This window comes from Ochotona curzoniae, unplaced genomic scaffold (genome assembly GCF_017591425.1).
Source record: "Ochotona curzoniae isolate NIBS_2020 unplaced genomic scaffold, NIBS_Ocur_1.0 contig_4093, whole genome shotgun sequence".
NCBI lineage: Eukaryota > Metazoa > Chordata > Mammalia > Lagomorpha > Ochotonidae > Ochotona > Ochotona curzoniae.
The window spans coordinates 673,617-692,750 of NW_024466124.1; the positions used below are offsets into that span (position 1 = coordinate 673,617).

The 19,134-nt window shown below is 44.5% G+C and overlaps 2 pseudogenes; one reads left to right on the plus strand and one right to left on the minus strand.

The window, feature by feature from the left end:
* Positions 1–337: 337 nt before the first annotated feature.
* LOC121159210 lies at positions 338–16,912 on the minus strand (annotated as a pseudogene).
* Positions 16,913–18,051: 1,139 nt separating this feature from the next.
* LOC121159204 lies at positions 18,052–18,891 on the plus strand (annotated as a pseudogene).
* The last annotated feature ends 243 nt before the right edge of the window (positions 18,892–19,134 follow it).

A 19,134-nucleotide genomic window follows, 5' to 3' on the forward strand; every position in this document is an offset into this window, starting at 1 on the left:
GTCTGTTGAGATTCTTAGTCTTTGTAGAATACAGCAGGAGACTTGGGTATTCTCACCCTCAATGCTCTCCAGATTCTCTGTAGAAAGAGATCCTATGAACCCACCCAATAAGATGGTTCCCCCTAAGTGGCACCCCTTCCCCAGGATGATTGCTTGTGTAACTCAGGTCACTTATTCCTTGGGAATGCAAGGTTGAGCTAAGACAATGTGCGCTTGTGCCCAGGGATCCAGGAAACAAGATAGTGATAGGAGCATTATCTACTTTATTTCTCTTTAGAAACTGGTATTTATTTTCTGTCAACCTCACTCCACCTCTGCTTCAAAGACTGCAGCTAACTCAAGGCCACTCGGTGATTGTGCCTGCCTTACTCGGTGGCCTGAGCTGTGGGGGCTGCAGATCAGTCTTCAGTGGAAGGCTGGGAGCTGCAGTCTTTAGTGGAGAACTGCTGGATGGGCACGGAGAGCACCTGCACACCCTTGGACCAGTCTGTAACCTCAGGCTTCTCCTTGGTTACAGCTTTTCAGCTGCAGCCTGCTCTTCTTTTTCAATCTCTCCAGGATCGCGGTAAAAGTAGGGATCAGGCATGACCTCGCATGGGTGTTTACAGGAGATGGTGCCACGCATGCGCAGAACCTCCTGGGCCAGCACCCTCCACATCAAACCCACGGAGTTGTTGCAAGGGATAAGGATACCCACAGCAGAGGAGAGTCCATGTTGTATAGAGCAATGATGGGCAGGTTCACGTGTGATGCCTCCGCAAGGCGAGGCGGCCCTGGGATCCCTCACCACCAGGAACCACGGCTCCTGGAGGACAGCCTGATCTGGTTAGGTGCCAGGAGTGAAGCAGCCAGCAATGGGAATAGCTCCAATGGCAGCAGCGAAGGTCAGCACAGCCCTCTGGCCAGTACTCCGGGAGGATATCATGTTGATATCCGCAAGGATTTCGTTGGCCACGATGGCCCGTGCCACCAGCAGGAGTTTCTGCCAAGTCCTCTTGAGATGCATTATGTCGACATCAGCACTTTTCCTTTTGTAGATCTACTGCTCCATGTGGAAGTCAAGGTTAGAGCCTCCAAGGTGGGTTCCTGCAGCCAGGAAACTGAGGACATCCTCCTCCGCCATCTGCAGGACATCAAGGGCTCCAGATGTTGTGACAGCTTCCTTGTAAAGTTTATCTGGGTCGCGGTAGCCTAGTGGCTAAAGTCCTTGCCTTACATGCACCAGGATCCCATATGGGTGCTGGTTCTAATCCTGGCAGTCCTGCCTCCCGTCCAGCTCCCTGCTTGTGGCCTAGGAAAGAAGTCAAGAATGGCCCAAGGCCTTAGGACCCTGTCCCGGCCTGGAAGACACAGAGGGGTCTCTGGGCTCCTAGCTTTGGATCGGCTTTGGATCTGCCTTGGATCTGCCTTTGCGGTCAGTTGGACAGTAAGCCAACAGCTGAAAGATATTCCTTGCTATCTCTCCTCCTTTCTGTACATCTTACTTTCCAATAAAAATAAAACAAGTAAGTTATGCCAAGAATCAAAGACAACGCTGTATGGACCCCTTGCCTGGGAGTGCGGAAAGAACATTATCTATTTTAAAAAAAGATTTATTTTTACTAGAAAGATGTACCAAGATAGGACAGACAGAATGATTTTCTGTCTGCTTGTTCACTCCCCAAGTGGCCACAATTGCCGGAACTGAGCCAATCCAAAGCCAGGAGCCATGGAACTATATCATAAAATACTGTTTATAAAAACCAAATATATATATATATTTGAAAGGCACACACATAAAAAGACAAAGTGATCTTCTATCTTGTGGCTTACACAAATGTCTGTAACAGACAAGGCTGAGCCAGTCCCAAGCCTAGAGCCAGGAACTCAGTTTGGGTCTCCCATGTATGCATCAGGGTGCTAAGCACCTCAGCCACCTGCTGTCCTTTGAGGTGCACATCAGCAGGACGTCAGACTCAAAAGCAGAGCCAGGACTGGAATCTAAACTGATAGAGAGCACAGGCCTCTCAAGAGATGTCTTAACTGCTCCACCGAATGGCTGCCCCTTCAATGAACCTTTTAAAGACCTTGTGTATGCAGAAATTTCAGATATTTCACACCAAAATAAACGCAGTTTAATTCCATTTCCCATTCACTTTGTGAAGTATTCCCATATTCTTGACCCTGTCACTGTGTTGACACTGATATAAGCATAGTTAATTACTCCAATTGGGAGGACAAGCATAGTCCTGCTCCTGCTATAGTTGCTTGGGTTGCTATTCTGCTCTGTCAGCCTCAGGATGGTTTTGATAAACATAATAATTTAAAATAGTATTGATATTTGATTTATCTCTAAGTGGTTTGAATTTGAATTTTTTTCTCCTTTGATTCAAGTTGGAATTTCCTTTTTTTTTTTTTTTTTTTTTTTTTTTTTGTAGACTGACATATCACTTCAGAAAACAAATCAGTTTTCTTTTTCCTGGCTATTCTCTCTTTGTCCATCCTGCCTGGACCCATTTTTTATTTAATTGGTTGATGTTTAAGCAATGTGTGATGCTTTCTGCTGTGACTTTAGAAGGATTTCTGGCTTGCTCTAGTTTTTTAACACACACACACACACACACACATTCTATATATATATATAGAATTGACCTCACACCAGGCTCAGGAAAGAGCTAGCAGTTGGAGGAAAAATCATTATCTTGTCTTCTCCAATTAGAAAACAAACTCTGGAAGACAATCTATATTGAAGATTCTACACTGCCTAACTGTTGTTGTTCATTCAGTGTTAAAAGAATTGATCAAGGGCTTTTGTTAATACGCTGTATTACCTGTCCAACAATGACACACTTAGCCATGTACACTTACTGTTGCCAGCTATCTTCATGCCTTACATTGTTGGTGGTAATATGAATGGAACTATTTGATGGATTTAAAGTTGACAAGTGGGTGATTGGCACTTTGCTGTAAGAAAAACAAAAACTGCTGCTTTTTAAAAAACCAAATTTTTAATACCATCTCAATGTTAATCTAAATTGTATAATATTAGATTATTTAAATTCAAATTTGGTGATCTTCAGAAGTTTGAAAAAGCCTTTGGTGGCCACATCTGGAGGATAGCATGTGACAACAGAAAGATCACTGAATTTGGAGTTTCGTATTGGAACCTCAGGTTCATCATGTCCTAGCTGAGGATTGTCATGCCAGACACCATATGAGAACTTCAATCTTATTTCTAAAATGGAAATAGAACACCTGAGGAAATCACCTGGCATTACAGCTGTATAATTCAGGGTCAGCTTGATTGCAAACGAGAAAAAATCCAGCTCAAATTGTGTTAAACAATAAAAAGAATTTGTTGGCTCGTCTAATTTGAAGCCTAGAGCTAAGGTGGACTTTGAGGTGGGTGTGTTTTAGCCGGCAACCGTGTCTTTATGTTTCTTTCCTTCGATGTCACTTCCTGTGCTCCTGTGTCAGTGTCCTTATGAGGTGAGCTCCCCATTGCTTTGCCTCATGAGGTCCCTACTCATTCACATATGGAGCATGCACAGCTGGGGATTCGTTGGTATCTTTCAGAAGAGAAATGATACTTCTTTCTTACAGAGCTTCAGTTCAGTCTCAGTTGCCCAAACTGGGTCATGTTTCCCCCTTTTTACCAAGCTTCTGCCAAAGCTTCCACATGGCTGTAGTGGGCAGAGTGAGAATTCCAGAACAGAAATCCTAGTAACTGCCATGGACAGGCCTCAAAGAGATTACTAGGGCAGCCATGACGCTCATGATTATAGCAACTGAAGATAAAAATCAAGCAATTGTGGCTGTGGTTATTCAATTTTTGTGCCCCAGTGAGCCTCCAAGGCCACTTCTTAGGATGTCAAGGAATGAGGAATGACACGTTCAACCACAACCTGCCCTTGAAACACACATCCTCAACCAAAGCAATTTTGACCAATGAACCATGGGAAATATTAGAAATCTAAGAAGCATTTTTGTATTGCATTGTTATTAATAATGACAAAAATAGTAAAATGACCACCGTCTTCATTGATTTGAGTTCATATGCTTTGGACTTTGTTATTTACTTTTTGTTCAGGCAAGAGAAGAGACAGATCATTTAGTGTCTCCGCGGGGTGTTAAAGGGTGGCGAGTAATGCTGATCCTCACATACTGATGTCATTCTCTGCTTGTAATATTTTTGGAAGCACCTTTCATGCACCTGCAAATGCAGATCGGTCTGTGCTTACTGTGGCAGGAGACAACTTTCTACTAAGATGCAAGGAGAGTGGAAATAAAATTATAGAAAGAAGTCTTCAGTTATGACCTTCTTGACTTTGTTACTAATAAACTGTCAAGATAACACATTACCTTATACAGAACACCTTAAAATATTCAGGACTCCACTGGTCAGATTGCTTTAACCAAAGGGAAGATAAATCTATGTGTAAACAGGTAGATTACCAATTTATATGGTCTGTTTCTTGTTTATCAGTCATTGTAGTTCAAGGCCACGTTAGTAGACTTTTTCTTGTCTGAGAGGTTAACATGGTCTTAATGGCTAAGGACTCTGAGCTCTTCAGTGTCTGACCTTGGAACGTCATTCAAACTACCAAGTCTCCTTGTAATATAGCCTGAATTATTCAAAAAGTCTTTAATCTTCCAAATTAACCAAATCCCTTCCACTGCCCTTGCCTAGAGCTCAGGGTAGACCTTTATCAGTTAATGAAATTGGACTTGGAAATTTTGAGGTTTTTATCATTTATGTTTAATTTTAAATTCTTTTTCTCTTTACTGTGGGAGTGAAAGCTCTAGTGAGCAGTGTGCGTAGAAGTCTGACAGCATTATTTTAAAACAATAGATTTTATTCAAATCCTAACTGAGAGAATACAATGCTCCTATCACATATGGGCCAGCCTTAGATATAAAATTTCTTCATCTCATTTCTGACCTTAGGAGCTCCAGCCCCACCTACCCTATCCCCCTCATCCTTCCTCTTTTCTTCCTTTGCCTTCTTTTCACTCCCCAGCCTCCTCAAGTGCTGTCAGAGAGATTTTGGTCTTTCTCATCCAGTGCCACCGGGTGCCAGAAGGACTGCTCTGGATGGGCTTTCCTATCACACACATTTCATGACATAAATGGAATTGAGGATTGAGGTATCGCATCTCTGCACATTCCCTGCACCTGTGCCTCAGATCCAATTAAGCCCCCACCCCTTTAACACCAATCTGGACTGTAATCCGTCTCTGGGGCTCACTTCAAGCGCTTTTGGAGATCTTCTCCCTGTTTGCCTTCTTCCAGCTATCCAGGCAGTGAGGACTGGAGCCTGTTCTTGGTTGGAACAGGTCCATTCATCAAGACTTGCAAGATTGCCTGGTGTGGCCAGGTGCAGGCAAGTGCTGTAAAGGTCATAGCTACCATCCCCCCAGTGAGGCTTACTCTTCTTAAATCCTCACCTACCTTCTTCCAAAATCACTTAGGCCTGGCAGCGTTTGTTTATGAAACCCTGAGTGGGAAAATCTCTTTCCCATATTTTAAGCTCCACCAAGGAGATTTTTGCCTTTGTATTGCCAAGGGCTGTTACATTGAGCAGGTTTGATAGGCGTCCATGGAGATGCTTGTGGTTGAGACCACTGTGCACTCTGCCTCCGTTGTGTAAGGCTCAGAGGGGCTGTCTGCAGGGAGTCACCTACCCCAGGAGTCAGTGCAGAGCAGGCCATGGCAACCTCTGCTGTGGGGACATGTTCCCTGTGGCTGCTGCCACCCAGCTGGGCTGTTCCATCTCTTCCAGTGAGGACTGACTGGCTCCCCTGATGGGATTTCTAGTTCTTTCTGTCTCAGGCAGAATGTGCAAATGGAATGTAAAGGATTATGATTGTTAAACTAATTCCAGGAGGGCTGTTGACAGTTGCTGCACCCACAGCCTAACCTCCCAGGGTGTGTGGCTGTTTCTCCATTAATGTGCCTCCCTGTCACTTCCCTACACCAGGGTTGAGAGAACAGGAAATGTGTTTGATGTTTAGATTGTCTGCATTCAGATCTGATCTACTGCCCTCTATGTTTGTGTGTCTGGGCAAGTAAATTAGCTTTCCTGGACTTCAGTTTGTCCAGAGATAAACCAATGCTTTGGTAGTATCTGCCTCAGGTTTCTAGGAGGCTTAAAGTTTCTACTATTGGATATCCCAATAAATACTTGAATTACTCATTATAACCATCTCTGTATTTGGTGGCCTGTCAGTTTTTTGCACCCACTGTCTGATTTAAATCAACCAGCAATTCTTACAGGCAGAAATTTCTGTGCCACTTTTACATATGCAGAAGCAAAGGCTCAGGGGAATGAGGTCATTTGTTTAAAGTTGTGAAGCTGTAACTTGCTCATTTGCATTTTTGTCTGTATGATTTTGTTCCTTCTGTGGTCATGCCCTGCTTTGCAGCTGGATGGCACAGCATTGTCAAGCTCCCACAGTCCTGTCCAGCCCTTTCCCCATTAAAAATTCTTCTCTAGACCAGAAACTTTCTGTCTCCCAGGATCCCGAGTTGTGCCTCAAGCCTGCTCAAGTTCCATGGCTCTAGCTCAGCACTCCTGAGCCCTTTGTCATCATGTCCCCATGCCCTCTGTTGCTCTTCTTCCACGGGGCAGTGTTGCTTAGTGTCCCCAGCCTGTTCACCTGCGTACCACTGCCTGCCATTCTCTCCCGGCCATACTGGCGCTGGGGAAAAGGGATTGTTTCTTTTCAGAGCATTTGACCGCCTTTTTGTGCACATTATGATCTTAAGGTGGGAAAGGGAAGCTGGCAAGGCAAGACTTCACAAGGTAGATCACTAGGGATCAAGCCTGGGAAGCAGCTATAACCAAGAATTTGGGAGCACTTTGTGGGTCAGCCAAGGGGAGTTTAAGTTGTTCTTTTTCCTGGGTGGTATGTGGATGCCTTCAAAATGAGTCAAGCAGTCAGCTAAAGGTTTCAAATGGTGGAGAAACACAGCAAAGAAACTAGGACATCTCTGTGTGTATAAAAATTCCAGACGCAGCCTTTAACACTAAGTTTAATTTTTCACTCTTTCTCCTCTTTCAGCTAATGCTTAGGATGAACAGTTATTAGGGAGCTTCAAGCAACACTGGGACTCTGTAGTCAACCACGTTTGAGAAATGTTGAGTTAAACATCTTTCTCCAATGAAAGATGCCCATAGATTTCATTCAATGTCCACTTCTAAATTTCGCTAAGGGAATGTTGTGTGCTGTGTTTTAGATGTGTTGAATCCTGGAATTTTGTCTTGTTTTTCTTTGGAGATCACCTATGGATGCAAGACCAATGGGCTGAGAGGCAGATGACTGTGTGCTAGTTCGGATGGCCTCTAGCATTTGTGTTTCCCAAAGGGGCCCCTTCCTCTGGATGCGCAGCCACATTCTTGGTCCATGGGGATGTGAGGCCACTAAATTCCAGATATCTTTGAAACAGTCCTCTTTGGGTCACATTAGAATGTCTGTTTCCTGGATAGACAGAGAGGTGGAAGGAGAGCAAAGAGGGAGAGGAACGTGTCAGGATGGTCATCTCATAAGAAAATGTCAGCTACCTCTTTCATTGTGCCATTTCTTTTAGTTGAAACTCAATGTGCTGGTGCCCCATTTTTATCCTGCACCCCTGCTGTGCAATTCCTGATTCCTCCTTCTCCTCTCAACCTTGCAGACCTGGTGACAGCTTTAAAATCTGTCCTGGATTTTAGCTCCTCCATTTCCACTGCTGGCACCCCACCGCTTCCATTCTGCCTTATCATCTCTAGACAGCTGCAACAGTCAGCTGGTGCTCAACTTTTGTCTTGACTCCTAAAATCCATTTTTCACATTGAAATCAATTAAGGATTGTTTAACTGAAAACAAAGTTTCCCTGAGCTTTCACGTGTAGATAGTGTTCCTGTAAGGCAATGAGTAGTTCTAAGATAGGGTGTAGTTGAGGCATGGAAATTGTCTAATGGGACTCATTTATTTGCACATTTAAGAAAAACATCTTAATGCATCTGCTATATGCACTATTTTAAGTGCTGTGCAGATAATGGTAGACAAGACGTAGGGTGGCAGTAGTCCAGTGTATTGGTTCTGAAACCTCAGTATGTACTAACTGACAAATGAACTCGCTAAAACAGGTTGGACTCAACCCTCACAGTTTCCTGGGTATTACAGGTGTTGCTTGTCTGGGACCACGTTTTGAGAACCAGTTGTACAATGAAAGAGAAAGAAAAATAGGCCAGTGAACAAGTGAGATAGCTGCCACTTACAATATATACTCTAAAGAAAAAAAACCCTCAAGGAGTAGCGGGAATCCTAATATAGGCTGGGTGTGCAGGGGAGTTCTCTCTGAGAAGGTGACTCAGTCAGTTCTTGGTACCCAGAGAGAATTGGTTGCAGCACACCAAGGCACTAAAATCCCCAGCTCTCTCTCTCCACAGAAACCAAATCTTGAGGTTGCTCAAGAACCTTATATAAAAAAGCATGAAATTTATATATAACCTGCATACATCCTCTAGCACACTTACGCCATCTTTATATTAGCTATATTTATTACAGAAATAAAGTATGTGCAAATATTGTTTTCTGTATCATTTAGGGTGTATTGATAAGAAAAGGGTCTCGGGCCCGGCGCAGTGGTGGCGCAAGTGGTTAAGGTCCTCGCCTTGCATGCCCGGGATCCCATATGGGCGCCGGTTCTATCCCAGCAGCCCCGCTTCCCTTCCAGCTCCCTGCCTGTGGCCCAGGAAAGTAGTCAAGGACAGCCCAAAGCTTTGGGACCCTGCACCCACGTGGGAGACCCGGAAGAGGCTCCTGGCTTCGGACGGGCATAGTATCGGCCCGTTGCGCTCACTTGGGGAGTGGATCATCGGATGGAAGATCTTCCTCTCTGTCTCTCCTCCTCTCTGTATATCCGCCTTTCCAATAAAAATTAAAAAAAAAAAGGGTCTCTGTGTATTCAGTACAGACACAATTTTTAAAGAAACAGTTTTGTTCAGTGGTTAGTTGAATCCTTGGAGGAAGAACTCAAGATGTACTCAACTTTAGTTTAGTCCTAAAAGAAGAATGAGAACTTGCTGTACCTAGCAAATAAATCACAACCGAAGAAAAGAGTATATGCACAAATATTGAGGTATGATAGAGCTTGGCATATTTAAGAAGCAGAAAAAAAAAAAACTGGTATAGCTGGAGTGGGAAGGCTAAAGAGAGGAGTGACAAGACCAGGTAGTCTTTGGAGTATAATTGTGCTGTCTTGAGTAAAACTGAAGACATCCAAATGAGTTTTGGGTGAGTTGTAGAATTGAGACTGGAAGTTGGGGTGTTAGTTTGAAATGGAGACAGCCTCTAGCTGACATTTGTTCTATTGATGGCACAGATGAGTGGCTGGGATTAGAATGGTGGAATTATGCCTGGTAAATTATCGTTCACCTTCCTGTCTTGTAATGGTTTCTGTGGAACTATCTGTAACAATAAATTTCCAGAATTGGCCTGGCAAGAGAAAGAGGAGACATAAAAATCAAAAGAGGCTTGATAAACATGCAGCTTCCCAAGCATCCGCAAAGGAAGTTTTTGTGATACTCCAGGCTTTCAATTAGGGTACAGAATGGTGCAGAAGCCGGTGAGAAAAGCTCTCCTTTAGAGAGTGAACCCTGGAACAGCAGCAGTGTCACGTGGAAGCTAGCCAGAGATGCAGATCTCAGGCCCAACCCTGATCTGAGCCAGAATCTGCATTTTATGAATATTGCCTAGGTTCCATTTTAAAATAAAGTGGCAGTGAAAAAGTGGCTGAAGATCCTGATCCCTATTGCTTCTCACAATGAGTTTCAGAGCAATTAGGGCCTGCCTTGGGTCTTTGGGATCTATGATTGTTCCTATTTATAAGCTCATTCAATTGTATTCCCACGAACTAGCCCAGGCTCTGCCCCTCCTTTCTGCTGTACTCTGTGTGTGGGAAAGACTCTTTCTCAAGAAAGCAAAAACCTGACTCAACGTGAGTGGCTGCCTGCAGGCAGGAACTTACTGGAATTTTCTTTGTCTGGGTGGTGAGAAAGTCCCCGAGTATTCTCACTTCTTGTCTCTGCAAAGACCCCTCCACCTGTCCCAGATTTTATTGCTTTTAACATCTATTTTATATTCCATTATGTGATTCCACTATCCTCCCTCTCATTCAGCTGTTGTACATGCTACATTCTAATCTAGCTTCAGAACATTTCATCAGATGGTCTCCGATTAAAATCCAATAAAATTTAAAGCAGGGGAAAGTTCAGAATGAAGGAGATGCCATCTCACACACGTGGTCGGAATGAAATTCTGCCTCAAGCTTGCCGAGCATATTGTGGGGCCGCCTCTGAGGCCTGCATTAAAACGAAAACAAAATAGCGATAAAAACGATCTCTCCCTGCCTCTCGCTACACAAATTCTTTTGTGTCTTTAACCTTAGGAACCAAAGGCTTTCAGTGAGAACCTCAATAGCTTAGTACCTTTATTATGGATTTGTTATGTGAGAGATGTGGCTGCCCGACATCCGTTCTTTCTTTCTCTGCCCTGTCCTCCTCCTCATCCTTCCTCTATCATCTGTGTTGCATTGCTGCAGCGTCCACGCCCTTGTAGCAGTGACCTTTGAGCTATGGCATCAGTTTGCCTGCTGACCTTCCTGCTCTTGCCCTCCTCTGCACAGGATTCCGATCTTCTTCTTTGGACAGTGTTTTCTCAGCTCAGCACCATCTTTTTGCTTCTCTCTGGCAGATCATGGCTGCCTCAAATATTCAGGGCAAAAACTAGGACTAAGAAGGTAGAAGGGCTCCAGTGTGTTTATCCCCGTGAAGTCCCTATTGTGGAACATAGATCACCAACCTGTTTCCACTATATTTTTTTCTTGTCACATTTGTCCTTATGTGTAATTAGGCAGATCCAGCTAACATATATTTACTCTCTGCCCCTTCATAATTAGGCTCCCACCCAGTCTGTGGGAGGAAATGTACTCGCCACCTCACCCCATCCTTTAAAACAGCAAACAGAGCTGCAGCCAAGCACGCGGTCATCTTCACTCAGAATTGTCGTCAGTAAAGACTTTCTCACCTCCTCCTGCTTTTTTCTTTCTTTCAGTACGCAGCATTTCTTGTTGTAGTGACTTAAGGAATTGTCATGACTGCCAGGGACAAAGCAGGGACAATGTGGGAGAAGAAACAGTGCAATTAACTTTGGCATTGATTTGGTGATGGTCCCTCTCCCCTGATGAGCCAGGCTCCCGCTCCCCTCCGCTGCGCCTTAACATACATTAAAGTGAGAGTATCTAGAGGTGGTGGTGGGATGCCGGCGATGTATATGCATGAATACACTTGCATTGTTTATGTGCAATTATTTTCTGTGCAGGCTATCAGAGTGGGAGTGAGAGAAGGGATCTGAGCTAAAACTCAAATCGGTTGCTTTTGTTGTTTGCTAAACTGGAGGAGGCAAGGAGACTGGCGGGGAGGTTCTGTATTATCTGTTATTCGGTTTTAAATATTTCAATTATGCTTCTCCATTGGTATGGAAAATTGAGAGCTGGCTATAAAATGCTTGTAAAAATAACCATACTTGGAGCAGTTTAATTACTTTAATGAAATGGAGACAAATATTTGTAAGTGAAGAGCATGCTCATAGATAATGCAAGTAGAATACATGTATTATTCAACAAATGACTTAATTAGTTTTTAATTAGTAGGAATTGCCATAATTTTTCTGCATATCTTTTATTGGGATGGCTTTTAATAATAAAAAACATGCGGGTGTCCTTTGTAGAAAGGCATTTACTGTTAAGTGGCATAACAGATTTGTTGTTTCAACTATAAAAATTTCAATTCTATTATAAGCTAATTATAGTTTAACTTGTCTTAGCAATGTTCAGTGTAGTGCTTCCCATATGCTATCTGTAGAATGTATCCATGCTTGTGAGACAACTCAAACGTGACTTCGCTTTCAGACTCTGTATCCCTTTAAAGAACCTACAGGAACAATCTATCCATCCTTCTTTCTGTCTGGTTATCATTCGTTCACACATACATTTTGCATTTATGACCTCCAAGAATAGCACCATGTATCAGAGTGCTAACGGTGTTGAAGACCCAAGGTGTGGTAATCATTTAAGACCAATAGGGGAGACAGACACATAAATGAATCATTACAATTGGTGTTGTAGATGGCACCGTACAATGAAATATCAAGTAGCTTTAAAATAGTGATGAGGGGTCCGATGCAGTAGCCTAGCAGCTAAAGTCCTCACCTTGCATGTGTGGAGGTCCCATAAGGGTATCAGTTTGTATCCTGGCTGTTCCTTTTCTTTTTCATCTCCCTGCTAGTGGCTCAGGGAAGCAGTAAGGAATAGCATAAAGTCTTAGGTCCCTATACCCACATGAGAGACCCGGAAGAAGCTCCTGGCTCCTGGCTTTGGATCAGCTCAGCTCCAGCTGTTGGGGTGAGAACCAGTGGATGGGAGATCTTTCTCTATATCTCTCCTTCTCTTTGTAAATCTGACTTTCCAATAAAAATGAGTAAGTCTTAAAAATAAGGATGAGGACACAGCCAACTCTTCCTGGAGATGACAGATAATGTCACTTAGAAGAATAGACTCCCAGCCTCTTGCAAGATGCTCTAAGCAGCTGGAACAGAAGTGTGGTCATAAATGCCTGCCACACTTAGGAGCTGATGGGGCAGAGGTTTCGCAGGGCCCTGAGTGCCATGTTATGAAATGTGCTTTTGATTGCTAAAATAGTACATGCTCTTTATGGAAAAGTTGGGGGAAAGCAAAGAAGAATCATAAAGAGTAAAATAAAAATTACTTGTAAACTTACCAATTTTTCATGATTTGGCACTTATATTTTTGTTTCTACATACAAACTCATTTTTAAAAATGATGAGATTGTACTATGCAAATAGCTTTCTATCTTGCTTCTTTCTCAGTGCATTGTAAGCATTTCCCCAGGTCATTCAACATTTCGTGTAAACGTAGTTTTCCATGGCTGTGTAACAGTCCACAGTAGGCATGTGTGCAAGGCCTGTCTTTGATTTAAGCAGTTTTCTATCACTGGGCATTTCTATTGTTTCCTTTTATTACTATAATAAATAATGCTATAATAAACATATTTATACACAAATTTGCCTGCATTTGTGATGATTTCCTTAGGGCAGTTATCCAGAGTTGAAATTACTAAGACAAAAGAAATAAACTTTTTTTAAGATATAAAATTTTTAAGACTTTTGATGCATATTGTCTTAGATTTTTCATCATTAGGAAGGGAGAGATTAGCAATAAGAAAAGATGCATGTCTTAGTGGATAACAAGGAGTTTCTATGTCTTAATGTTTTTAATATTTACTAGCTCGGCAGAGAGAGAAAATACTGGCTCGTTGCTGAGGTAGTTTCCATGTTTCTAATTACAATATTGTTTGGCATATATCTAAGTGCTTACACGGATGAACTCTGCGGTCTTAGCAGCCATTTGCATATTTTTCTTGGAAATGTCTGTGTCTTCTCCCTACTTTCTCATATTGGTAAAGCACTTTTGTTGTTTGTCCTCTCCATAATTTGTCACTGTGTTGCAGTGTTGTCATTGTCGTAGTCTTTTATTGACTGGTAAATTACAGCCAAATCTATCAAAAAATATCTGTTGAGATTTCTTGCTATCATGTGACACAGTGTGTTTCAATTCCTCAGGTGATCTTGCCACAATGCACCAACAGATTACTCAGCTTTGCCATGTGGGAATGCTTGTTTTATTGTGTGAACAATGAAGTCTAAGTTTTTTCCAATGAGATCTAAGTTACTTCCAAGGTTGTGTTTGTGTGTGTGTTTGATAACAGTAGAGAATAGATTGAAGTCTTAAGATCACCATTAGCTTTACTTATTTTTTCTTTTCTTCTTCTTTCTTTATTTTTGACATTCTTTACATAGTTAATTAGGGCAAAAAGATTCAAGGGCTACAGGAAAGTGGGTAGGACTATTATTTCCACATTGTTTTTGTCATGTATCTGGTGTAAAGGGGGAGATAAAGGGAGAAGCCCCACCCAGTTTCCCACCCTCCCCCAGCTCCCTGATGTGGGGCATGCTCCGAGGGTCTTGCTTAAGTGGTTCTGATAGTTCACCAGTTATGAATAAGTGCCAATCTCGCCAACCCCCACCAGTTCCACCCCCTATTATGGTTTGCCAGTATGTGTAACAGACTTGTCCAGTCTGTCTCACATCCCATTCAGCTGTCATAATGTCAATGGGCATTGACGTCTAGTTCAACCCAACGAGCCCTGCTATCCAGCCCACACACATGCTGTTGGGTGCCTTTCTGTCCAGCCACCCCTACCCTGTCCTGGATTTCATACCCTCCCACAGGAGTGGTAACCCAAGAGGGAGGAGCCCACTATTTCCCTTCCAAGCCTCTCTCACTCCTGGATTATGCACTCTCCAGGTGGTTCTGCAGTGTAGCTTGACAGAATTAGCCCCCAGGGCCAGCTTCTGCCAGCTGATGCTGAGGCTAAGCCCAAACTACCCTCACCCACTCTAATTTTATTTGCACCAGTAGGAATAATCAGCCCAGCCTGGCTTTTCCCTGATCCAGTCCACATGAGGCACACAGGTGTTGTAGCCCTGCTTAGTCTGGTCTGCCCCATCCCAGCTTAGGCTCTCCAGTGGAAGTAGCTGTCAGCAGGGAGCCCCCCACATTCCTCCTGCTGGCGCCGCCTCCTCCTCCCTGCTTCTCATGTGTGCTGGCTGGGTGCTGCGGTCACATCCAGTACAGGCAATCTCACCTTGGCATTCCGTATTGTGCACTGGTTTTTGTTGCAACTGAACTGGCTCAACCCACACCCTGTTCTGGTGCCCAGATTCGCCAGTAGATGACGTGAATTGATTCAGCCTGGCCTGCCCCCGACCCATGCCAAATGTATGCCAGTGGGAAACTTTCCATGGCCTCTTTTGGGCTGTTTCCTATAATGCTTCTTGCACTTAGCTGCAGGGACTGTGTCCTGCCAGAGGAGTTGCCCAGGCTCCTCCATCAGAACCTCTCCCAGTGCCAGATTTTGCACATACTAGTGAGTCCATGAGCCAGCCCTACTCAGTTGACCTCCTGTCCTAGCAGGAACAGTAGCTTTTCCTGACTGGCCTTCAACCCATTCTAATTCTTGCTGTTGGATGTTTCAGCCCAGCCATGGCTTGTCCATACCCACATACATGGGGCTCATACATGGCTCAGTAGGAGCTGAGACCTAGCCTAGTCCATCCCGCATCTACCCTGGTCCTCCAGAGCACCAGATGGTGTTGAAGTGTAGCCCGGCTTGGTATGTCCAGTCTCAGTCCACACTTGTGTCAAGGGAGACTACAACCATATCCAGATCAGAACACAGCCCCCATTCCAGCCCACATTCTCCTTGGTGGGAACCTCAACCCAGTTAGGGTGTCCCCTTAGCTCCCCAACCAGGCCTGTTCCCAGCCATAGATCATGTGCATGCCAGTGGTTGCTCTGACTCAGCTTGGCTCAGCCCCTCACCTGTCCTGACTTCTGCCTTAGACACTGTGGCTTAGCATTCCTGACTCACACAGACCAATAGGTGCAAGAGCCTAGCTCGGCATGACCTGTGCTCCATCCTGGTCTCTAGTTTTGCTTGTGGGCTAAGGTTAGCTCAGTCCTGCCTGGTCCACCCCATTCCATTACCAACCCACATAATAGCTAGCCATTGGAGCTACTTTGCCCTGCTTGTCTGACCCCCAGGTCTGGACCACATGTTCACCAGCGGGAGCTATGACTCACCAGGGGAGTTTCCCAAGTTCCTCCACTTGATCCACTCCCAGACTCAGTTCTCATACATGCCAGTGGGTTTAGGCCAGTGTCAGGCATAGTCTGGCCTTCCATTTGGCCTTGTATGAGCTGGTGAATGTTGCAGCCTGGCCCGCCCCACACCCTACTCAGGATGCAGTATTGGGTGCTGCTGCCTTGACCAGTCCAGACTGTTGTCGGGTACTTTACCTGTGATTGATGGCAGGCTCCTTAGTCACACCTAGCTTAATCCATCACCACCCAACTTTTGTGCTATCCAGTGGGGCTAGTATTTCTACAGGGTGGCCCACAACCCCCCCCCCCACAGAATCTACCCCCGGATGTGGTTCTCTTGTGTGCTAGTTAATGTCATGGCCCTGTCTTTTGAGACCCATCTCCTGATCCATCATCATGTCAGGGAATAGGATATGGTCATGCTAGACAAGCCCCGATCCTTAGTTTTGCAAGGACTGGTGTTTGGTGCTCAGCTTTGTTCAGTGATTACAAGTTTTACACAGGATTTAAAGCAGTTTGGTGTATCAGTCTTATCCTTAAAGATCACCTGGTCCCTCTCCTCCAACCTAGCAGGTCTCATTACCCTAGTTTACTTTCAAAGGAAAAGTTACTCTGTCGTTGGGAGTCTTTAGGATTGATTGACATCCCAGAAGTACAGTGGGCTTAACATGGAGCTACCTAAGCAGCAATTCAAAGCCCGCAAACCCCCGAGCTGGCCGCCTGGGCACAGCCCATTGTGTGTACGCAGTGGATGGAATTGGGGCTCTGAGCATGGAGATGATCCGGGCCTGGCACCTGCCAGCAGTCAATAGGCTGCTGGAAGTTTTAATCCCCAGACCCCAAGTTCACCCCCTCCCCAATCCCATCCGTTGTGCAACAATGGCGGCGGGTGGGGCCAGGACCCGCCCAGCTCTCCAAACTTCCCCCTTTGGTGTACTCACCATGAAGGGAGCAGCCTCTGGAGTTGGGGCAGGCCCATGGACAGGTCACTGCGTGCACGCGGTGGCTGGAATCGGGTCCGAGCATGGTGATGATTGTGGCCTGGCAAACCAGCTGCCACTGGCTTTTCATTATATCGACAAGATGTGTAGCTTTTTGGAAAATGGGCAGCCTGTCTCTGGAATTCTACATATAAAAGCGACATTCAGATTGGATGTCGCTACCGTAGATCATCCAGAGTATAAAGAGGTTGTGACTTCTCAGGGGATCAAATCATGGTCTATATACTTGACCGTAATTGCAACTAGACTCATGCATGCAGTGTGTGTGTGTGTGTGTGTGTGTGTGTGTGTGTGTGTGTGTGTTCAGTTTGGCTCTAGCTTCTCAGACAGTTCAAAATGAAATGATGGGTGTTGATTTTAAAGTTATCTTTAGTATAAAATAGAGAAACTTTCTTGGAAAAAGCCAAGTCTGGTTGATATCTGCCCTTTTACTCACTGCCTTAAAAAAGAGCCTAGTAGTTTATCTGCATTCAAGCCAGGAGAAAAGATATTCGATGCTTATCTAAATTCTCCGATATTTTCCAATTTTAGTTACTTTTGTCAAACTGAAGGACAAACAATAAATAAGGGAAATATTTGAAATAATTATAAAGTACCCTGGAGAGAAAAATTCCTCATTCTTCTTTTAAGGCTTTTCCTTTGCTTCATTTTTTTCTAAGGTTTTCTCTTTCTTTTTTCTTTGGTTTTCCTTCTTTTGTTTTCTTTTCATTTCTTTTGTTTTCTCCTCTCCTCTCCTCTTCTCTTTTCTTTTCTTTTTTGAGAAACAGAGAGAGGGACAGACAGAACCCATGTGGTGACTGCTTCACTTCCCAAATACCCACAATGACCAGCTTGGGCTAGGCTGACAGCTCAAATCATGTGACCAGAGCTCAGTTCCATGAAGTTGACCTGCTGGGTTTCAGTGTGTGCAGTAGCAGAAAGCTTGAGTTGAGTGTGAGATCGTCACTCCAACACAGGCACTCTAATACAAGATGCAAGCATACTAATTAGGTCGTTTAACTGCTGAGCCAATCACCACCATCTTGAGTTATTTTAAAAAGATACCTTGTCTATCCATTTTTTCCAAATGGAATTCAAAATATCTTATAAATCTCTACACCACTTCCTTCCAAAAATATCTGTCAAGAATAATTAGAAATTCAGATAAGGATTGATGGATGAAATTTTTGTAAGTATGCTTTTGGGTGGCCGGCAGGGCGCTGGGGGCGGGCGGGACAGGTGATACCTCTGGCCTCCTGGTCCCGGAGGGGTGCCTGGACATCGCGCGCAGGCCGCCGGCACCATGGAGATCTGGACCTCAAACACGTCTTCCACCATCCATGGGAAACCGTTACGATGGCTGCAATCTGATGAACCCAAGCGTGGTGGCCGTGGATGTGCTGGACAGACACGCGGACCCCGCGGGGAAGCTGCACAGCCACAGACTGCTCAGCACTGAGTGGGATCTGTCTTCCAGTGTGAAATCTCCCATTGGAGCTGCCAGAAACAAAACCTACGTGCAGGAGCACTAGGTGGTCGCTCCTGTGGAAAGAGTGATGGAACTCAACTCCACCAACATTTCATTTATATACATGGTTTCAGTTGATGAACGACTTATCTACAAACCACATACTCAGGACCCAGACAAAACTCTTCTTACTCAAGAAGCCATTGTCACCGTCAAGGGCGACAGCCTTAGCAGTTATCTGGAAGGGCTGATGGCAAGTCCCATATCTTCCGACGCCAGTAAGGGCCGAGAAGCCATGCAGTGGGTAATCCTGAGGTTAAATGCTGAGATGGAAGAACTGGCAGCGTTGGTGTGAGGGAGTTTACGGGCCCCGACGGCGGCGACCGCCTTTGCAGAGAAGTGACGCCGAGGCCGCGTGTTCCTGCAGGCCCCAGCTTTCCAGGCCGATGTATTTATTTGTTATTTAAAAAGTACAACTATATTTTAGGTAGAATTTTCTTTAGTGAGCTGGAGTCAGACTATGTGACTTTTGATCAAATAAACAGATGCAGGGCTTCTAAACCGAGGGATCACATGAGATGAGTGTGGTGACTCTGAGCAAGGGGGAGCTCCGGCATTGGCGCTGCCTGGCATCCGACCAAGCCCGAGGGAGCAGACGGCCTCTCGGTGCACACGTGGGGCGGCTGCCGGGAAGCAGCCTGTCCCAGATGGAGGCCTGAAGGTTGGAGGACGTTAACTTGTATAACCAGTGTTTGATTTAGTACTTTAATAGTATTGTTGGAGTGACATTGAGCACTACAAGGATATGACTCCAATAAGATAATTTTGTTACCTTAAAGAGTTACTGTGTTGATTTGCCAAAGTTTTGTAATTTAGTAAAGATGTACCCTTCCTCAGAAAAAAAAAGTATGCTGATTA